Genomic DNA, 8,436 nt, shown 5'->3' on the forward strand with positions numbered 1-8,436 from the left:
TTGAGAGCCGCTATTGTATCGGCATTCACCGATATGGACCGTGACGCATTAAAGCGTGCCTGCGCACGATTCAGACCGAGAATGGAGGCGATCATTCAAGCAAGCGGGGGATATATTGAGTGAATATATTATTTATGACCTTACAAACAATGGAGCTAAACAAATTTTGTAAATCTTTTCATTGTAGCAATAAAACATATTTAGAAAAACATATATAATTTGTCCGGATTTTGGCGCCGCACCCTGTATATGTATATACATATTTTATTTTCACGGTAGTATCCTTATTTTTGCTTCTATACTTACGCATAGGAGGTTCGTTAGCCTGGTCTTCTTCTTCACCCTGACGTCGTCGACGCAGAGCAAGACGCCGCATTGGCGCTACTCTAGCTATCGGCGGTTCCGCGCAAGAACGAAGGGGTACAAGTGGCTTCGCGTTCCGCGGTACGCACTCAACTCTGTCATTTTCCTGCGGCTGTTGCTGCTGATGTTGTTGCTGTTGCTGACAAGGAGCAACAGCGAGGCAGGGTACCCGCGGCTCCGGTTCTTTTATACGAGACATTACCGTTTCGAAAATATTGTTCACTAAATTAAAATAACTTTATATATCGAAATCGTGAAGCACGAAGATTTGTAAGATTATAAAAATTGACACTTATCCTCGTTATCACGTATCATACGCTCAATCAAACCTCCTACATCTTCCTCCTCGTGTTGTAGGGCAGCGCGAAAATTCACTACCTCACATGCAATGCGCACCAGTCGTCGATCTCCATCAAACAAACGCCATACATTGCCGCGAGAAGCGTATTTGACAAACGATACGCGAGGTTTTGAAACACATCAATATTGTCCCTATAATTCGCTATAAATAGCGTTAGATCACGCAAACTTTCTAACGCTGGGTTGCACTGTATCGCGAATAATACAATGTCGCGGAAATTTTTTGCCGACATTTTGACACTGCACTATGATAGCACTTCGGTGAACGAAATAAAATCGCTGTATCGCTTGATACTCTGAAAACAGACTGCGTTTTGTTCTCGCTGCAGCAGAGCTTTTATATCCCAAAAATCATGAGATAATGGTGAGAGTGGAACTAAGATGCTATAAATCGATGTAGAACACATGTTACACCTTATAGGCACCGTCATTTCGCTTTATGGACTGAAAATTTCTTTATTAGCATTTTCCTACGGTGCGAGATATACTCTCAGCAAACATCTGAGTCTCGCAAAAATTTAGTTTGCTTATTTAGGCATTAGGGTTAGCGAAACTTTCTCAAAGATCTTTCAATAGTTGTGTGCGCGGCTAGAATACACAAGCCGCAGACTTCTTATAATTTCTATTATTTTGATTATTGGGGATGAAAATCTTTATTTGCGATTCTATACATCTCGAGTTGCGGCTCGAACCGTAGCAAACAACCAAGAGTCTTATGATATACAAAATTCGTTTATGTGTTTACGAATTTGAGTGAAGCAGTGAAAATTTTTCAAAGATCTTCCGTGTTAGTCGTGTACATAGAGATACGATGGTTATTATGACAAACCTGTAGAATATAGCTATCTTTACGTAAAGAATTTATCATTTTTATGTGCTAATATGACACATAAAAAATGTTGTTTTCCAGCATGTTCGTGAAGGCAAATAGGATAAAGATTCTGAGGTAATACAGAAAAAACATACACGTTATTTGATTTTATAGAATTTATTTTATAGAAGAAGGCACTAAATTTCATTTTATTCAAGTTAAACTGAGTTTTTGTATACAGCAAAAATGAGAGAAGGTATTATTTCTAGCGCTTTGCTAAAATAATTTGAACAACTTTGTCTAAATAAAGCGTACAAATTTCTAAAAATACTAAAGTAAAATAAGTATCTAGAAACGGCAAATTGTTAATTTGTCTTTGTACATTGCGCTCGATATCGGTATAATTACCTCTAATTGTTAGTTTAATAATGTCTGCGTTTATATAAGCTTTCGGGAGTAACAATTCTGTTTCCTGCATTAAATAATTAGTGCATTCGCTAACACTAGATGCTACTGTCTCTAAGTGACTCATATACGCGCTGACACATTGCGCTATATTTTGCAACCCGGCAAATGTCGGTTTTTGCATAACGATGGAAGCGATGAAGATCTTGCGTTTCTTCGGTTTAGAACAATCNAATTCTTCTCTCGCTGTCTCCCCGTTAAATGTTTCCTGTCCTTCGGATTCTTTGTGTGAAATTAATACAGCTTTTGCTCCATANGCCGTAGTAAATGAAATAGTAATATTAGCTATTTCAATTGGTTCCGCCTTGTATTTACCGCCGTCCACATATGAACTTATTAACGACATGGTGTCTTGAAATTTCTTCCACACGTTAGCATCAAGCCATATGGTGTTTGTTCCATTTCCACATAGTTTAATAGCCGGATAAAAGCCGTTCTTTGCGTCCGGATCCAATTCCACTTGAATTCTCTTTGTATGTGAATTATTCAGGCCGTACACAGTAGAAAGCAACATCTTATGTCTACCATTTTGTCCATCCTCAATGAAAAGCGAATTTGAAATGTATGTTGTTTTTCGCTATTCACCTCCATTTTTCTCATTTTTCACTTAACTGATATTCACTGCGTAATATAANATAGCACAAGCGTTAACCTCAACTGTTTGCAACAGAATAATGTACGAATGCTGTTACAACCCGCTATTTATAGCGATTCAGCCCTCTTGTGCGCATGAGTATCAACTTATTTACCACTCCTTCGTTTAAACATTAGATTAACAATAATTTTCAAAAGTTATAAATTATTTTATATATGTTTTTGCACACCAACCCGGTTCTTTGTCGGCGCATTTGTCCTGTGACGCGATTAGTCGCACATATACTTACATGTTTATAAAAGCAAATAAGCAGTTCTTTCGAAATAAATATGAACATTTGTATATTGAATACATCCGCATGTTTTTATTGAAACATAAAATTTTCTCGTAGATTCACGCACAGTCATAATTTTATATTAGCTTTTCGCACAACGCTCCAGCCTGAGCGGACTTGTTTGTAGGCGTTTATGAAAATCAAATAAGAATGTCTTTAGCGGATGTTATAAATAGTCTATATATTGAACACCTGAGGGAGTTTAATTTAACCCATTTGCATCATAAACGCATATATGTGCGCATTTTGCCTGGCCACTATCACCAGAGCGCATATATGCGCTCATTTTACTTAGGCATTTATCACCAAAGCGCATATTATTTATACCAGGCCAAAAAAAATTTTGGTGATAAAAACGAATTTTTGACTTTTCTTTGTGATGCAAATGGGTTAACTAGCATAAAGGTGCCTTATCTTCCGTCCTTCATATTAATTTTCGCACCTCTCAACTCATGCCAACCTGAACGGACCTGTTCGCACGTGTTTACGGAAAGACGACGACCCACGTAGCATCATCCGTACTCGTTTTCCTTTCAAGATTTACGACCCCTAGTCCCATTCTTCGATCTACGCGTTCTAGTTCGAGTACACCCTACCATCCCCACCACCTATCCGGGGGCCTCACTCATCGCGTGTCCTAACACGACGATTGGCTCGCCCCATAACGTACCAGCCGCTGATTGCTCCTTTCCGGGGCCCGACACTAACAACCCCTCTCTCTAGACTTCCTCCCTCGTTTGCTCGACGCTGCTTTACCCCTATAAACGCCCCCGCATCACGACGCGGCAACATCAGAACAGTTACGCGCCAAGCCGAATATCTTAATAAACACACTCTCTTTTAACAATAAACATTTACATCTCGTATTTATTACTCCCATCCCGTACTCACCCCCGTTTTCTTGTAAAATTTATAAAAAATCCACAAGCACAATTTATTTATTAATTATATAAGTCCCATAAATCGCGTTAATTATTGCGTCATAAATAGTGTCACCCCCTACAATGGGCGTGTCTAATCACCCCAGACAGGAGTGGGGAAAACCATAGTGGTGGGGATATGGCGCCAGTAGTGGTAGGGGGACCAGGTGGAGGGGTTTGTTTTGACGCCCCATAAAAGGCCACATACTACTACTGTCGTCTCCAGCGCAATCGTCGTCGATCAAGTCCGTTTCTCACAAAACAACCGTTCGAACGCAATCGTCAACGGATGTGGTTACGGAGACTTCGGAATCGAGATTCAATCCGTCTCCGCTTCCGTCAACGAGAGTACCGAACGCTAATGCTAATAACGGTGCGAACAACGGTGCGAGCGACGGTGCGAACAATACGGATCCGAGTAAACCGTATCTTCCAATTTTCGTCAATTGTTCGTGCGTAGTACAAAAGATTGCACCGATCACGACCACAACGACAACAACGGTTGCAACCGGAGCGTCGATGCCCGGGTGCGATAGACACGAGTCATGCGCATCAAGATCCGTCGTACGAGTCCGATATATCCGATTATTGTTACGATTGTTACGACGTTGTTTCCGCCGATCAATTGGACGACTTGCGAAGCTGCACAAAATTTTGCGACAACGTAACCGAAAAACGCATCGTGTACATGCTGAGCGTTGAGCGTTGTTTCGACAACCGTTACGCCGCGGATCGATTTAATTACGTTGTACGCCCGGTCACCATGTCCGAGTTGATTATGTTATACAAACCAAAACAAGGCTGTTCCAACGGATAAGTGGTGAATGTTTGCGTAGTTTTGCCGTATCTATCGTACTTGTCCATCAGGCGCATACGTAACGTGATTCACAAATTACTCACGTGTATCATGCGTTGCTAATTTGCGCGATGCGTTCGTCTGTGTGTGTTTGACGCTTGTTTGTACATCAATACGTATCGTAATTACGTTATGGGTTCCAAAAGGTAAATAAGGGTAAAACAGTGTAGGCGTTGAACATTGCATTTATTGAAGAATATTGTTACATATCGGTTACATGTGCGAAGCGATGAGTTACCATTCGCATCAACGCGCTCGCGTTGTCGCATTTGTTCAATAAAGAATAATCTACGATTGCACATGTGGTACAATCACGCTACAACAAATACCCAGTTTATCCCGATTTCACACATTTTACCGCGTCTTACGCGCAGTAATCGAAGCGATCGACGGTGCGATCGTGCAATCGTTGACGCGAACGATCACGATCGACTCAAGCGTTGCTTTGTTTCGGTTCCGCTACGTCGTCTATGCGTTCTTTGGTCGTAATGAGCAACGTATCCTCGTGATCGGAATCGTTTGCGTTGTCCCGGGCGTGCCGTACCGACACCACGCTTTCGTTGTCGTCGCTGCTGTAATAATCGTTCTCGGTGGATTGAGTTTGAGTTGTTGTGTTTGTCACACCGGTACCATCGGCGACCTGGGATACGGATTTGGTGTCACAGTGCTGAGACTCGTTGCTTCGTCGCGTACGATCGTTGGTTTGTTTCGGAGAATCGTTGGCGCGTCGCGACAAATCGTCGCCTTTGCTCGGAGACGCGACATCTCGTTGCGTGTAAAACGTCGTCCCGTTGATCAACGTTGCGCTGTTGTTGATTGTTGATTATAGCGTAAACAACCGATGCCAGTTACTTGCCTCGTTTACTCAAACGTCCGGATCGACGAGGTTTCATGGTGAAAAATACCGGTTTTGTAACGTCAGATGCTTCAGTCTGGACATTAGGAGCGGATGCCGTTACGTCCGTTAATGCTATCGGTACAGTAGTCCAATTACCGTTATGTGGATTTACTGATTGTTCGTACTGTTGAGCAACGTTGTACGGCGGTGACGCGTAACCATTTGCAGCGTACACGTAATCGTTCGGCTCGTTCGATGAATACCCGCTGTACGGTTGATATCGGTAATTGCACTTGGCGGTCGATGTCGAGGCGACTCTGTACTGCGGATAATATTGCATTGTTGTCGCGAAAACGTTCGGATCGTACAACGCTTTGGTTGGCGCGCGAACGTCGTAATTGATCGCGTAGTCGCAGCATTTGGTCGTTGTCGCTTTGTTGTCATCCTTTGACATAGCCCACGATCGCACGAAGCGAGCTTGCCAGTACGACAATTTGTCCAGAACGTTGCGTTTCGGCGCGAACAGTTCACGAGACTTGTACTTCATCAACAAATCCATCAATTCGTCCAGAGCGGTGTACAGCGCATTGACTCGATCGTACTTACCGTCGCCGTTTCGGTCCGCGTATGCGAGAGACGACGATGGAATATAGTTTTGACCGCATGTCCTTTTGATCGAACACGTTGTCGCGCGATCGTCTCGCTAAGCGGCGTCTACCTCGTCGTTCCAATCCTGACGCATATTGCTGCGAATTGTTCGATTCGGTCAACGTTGATTCTCAAGCCTCGTTGCGTTTTGACGCGAAAAAAATGATACTTTTGTTTTTACAAAAGAACAATTGTTGTTGCTGTTTCGATTGTACAAATTTCGCGAAAAAACGTGCAAACTTTGCGTTGCGATTGTGCGAACCTTTTTGTTACGGTTGCGCGAACATTTCGTTGCGATTGTGCGACAGACGATTCCACATCGAACGTACGTACGCGCTTTGACTCGAATGTTACAATTTGTCCATATTAAATTTGGGAAACATTTGAGCCAGAAGTTCGCCGAGTTGATTCATATCGACCAAACCGATGCGTTCGTTCTAGATTGTTGTCAGAGAGTCCGCGAATCGTTCCACTTGCACCTGCGACATCTTTACTCGACTCAAACGATACATAGAGTGTTGAACGAACACTTCGAATTCCTCCATGCGCGGATCGATCGTGATGGACCCGTTGAACTGTCTCACGTTGACTTCGTTCGACGGTTTGTCGTTACATTTTATCGCACCGTTGTGTCGCATCTTCGATAACAGAGCAAAAATGATTGTAGCCGCCGCTTCGTTGCGATCGTCGACATCCATGTGTCGCTCGGCGTATTCAGTTGCCTCCGAACATATGTGAGCAAACAGCGACGAACCGACAAGTTTGATCACGTTGTACAATTTGTCCAAATCACGTCGCATAGAATCGGCTCCGTTGCGCACGATCAATTGACCGTTGGATCGAACTTGCAAATCGCACGTTGACAAGTGTTCCAACAGACCTATTACCGTCTGCGACTTTACGTACAATCTGAACGATCTCTGATGCTTTGCGTCATCATCGTTGTTGCGGCGACACGACATCGGTCGAACGCATTTCGAACCGAACGAGTCGAACGCGCGCTTGTTGTTCAAAAGCTCCTTGACGAACGAATGAGTCACACCGTCGACGTCGATACCATTTGGTCCGTTGTTGTCCGCGATCTTGTTCGGCCAGTCCAGGAACGAGAAGAAGCACATTCTCATCGTTGCGATCATTATGATGGAAATTGCGGTGTCGCTGGTCGACCGCGCTTGTTCGCGCAAATATCTAACCGTTGCGCGCCAATCTTCGTCGTGTTCGGAATCTCCGTCAATAGGTGTCACGTTAACGACCGCGTTGGCTCCGTATCGTTCCAGTTGCAAAAATAGGAACGACAAAAGTATCGACAAACGAAATACGTCCGCGAACATCGTGTGCGTGTCGAATCCCGTTGTCAACACGATGTCGCGCAAAATCACGGACACGACTTCGTTGAAATTGCGCGGCACGTCGCGCCACAGAGCCAAACCGCGCTCGTACGCTCTGAACGGATCGTTGCTCCTGATCAGACGTCGACACAATTCATTCAGTTTTACGCCGCGTTCCAAAAATTGCAATTTGTCCAAAAACGAATCGATGCGTTCGAGAAACTGTTTCGCCAAATTGAGAACCTTTTGTTCATTCATCGATTCGTCTCCGGCTTCGTTCGTCGGAAGTGCGGCGGATTTTGGTACTTTCGCATCGTCTATTGCGCCGGAATTCATAATGTCGTCGATGAATCGCACCTGATTGCGAATGCACGATCGAAACGCACTCATGTCGCGCACTTCGTTCAACGCTCGTCCGACTGTTCGTACAGCGGGGTCCGCGTGATTCAACAGCGCCGCTACCTTTTCGCCGCAATCGTACATCAGATAACCGTAACAATGCAGGAACGACAACATTCTAACAATCCTGGATCGTTACAGCCGGGACCGACTATCCGTCCCGGCACAAAACAACGCTTTGCGCCAAATAAAACGTTAAAATGCAGCGCATAAGCATACGCGCTGTCAACGGCAGGTATACCGCCCGCACCGCGCGCCGCTCCGCGCCACGAAGTGCCTTGCGTCGCCCGCACCGCGCGCCGCTCCGCGCCACAAAGCGCTTTGCGCCGCCCGCANTTGCGCCACAAAGCAACAGCTGTTTCACAGCCCGCACCGCGCGCCGCCCTGCATCACCAAGCGTCACTAGATCCGCCGCCCGCACCGCGCGCCGCCCGCATCACCAAGCGCCGTTTAATTCACCGCCCGCACCGCGCACCGCGCCGCACCACGGAGCATCAGGAAAATAGTTATTTGTTTCCC

Source organism: Pseudomyrmex gracilis, unplaced genomic scaffold (genome assembly GCF_002006095.1).
Source record: "Pseudomyrmex gracilis isolate BER0280 unplaced genomic scaffold, ASM200609v1 scaffold_1010, whole genome shotgun sequence".
Lineage (NCBI taxonomy): Eukaryota > Metazoa > Arthropoda > Insecta > Hymenoptera > Formicidae > Pseudomyrmex > Pseudomyrmex gracilis.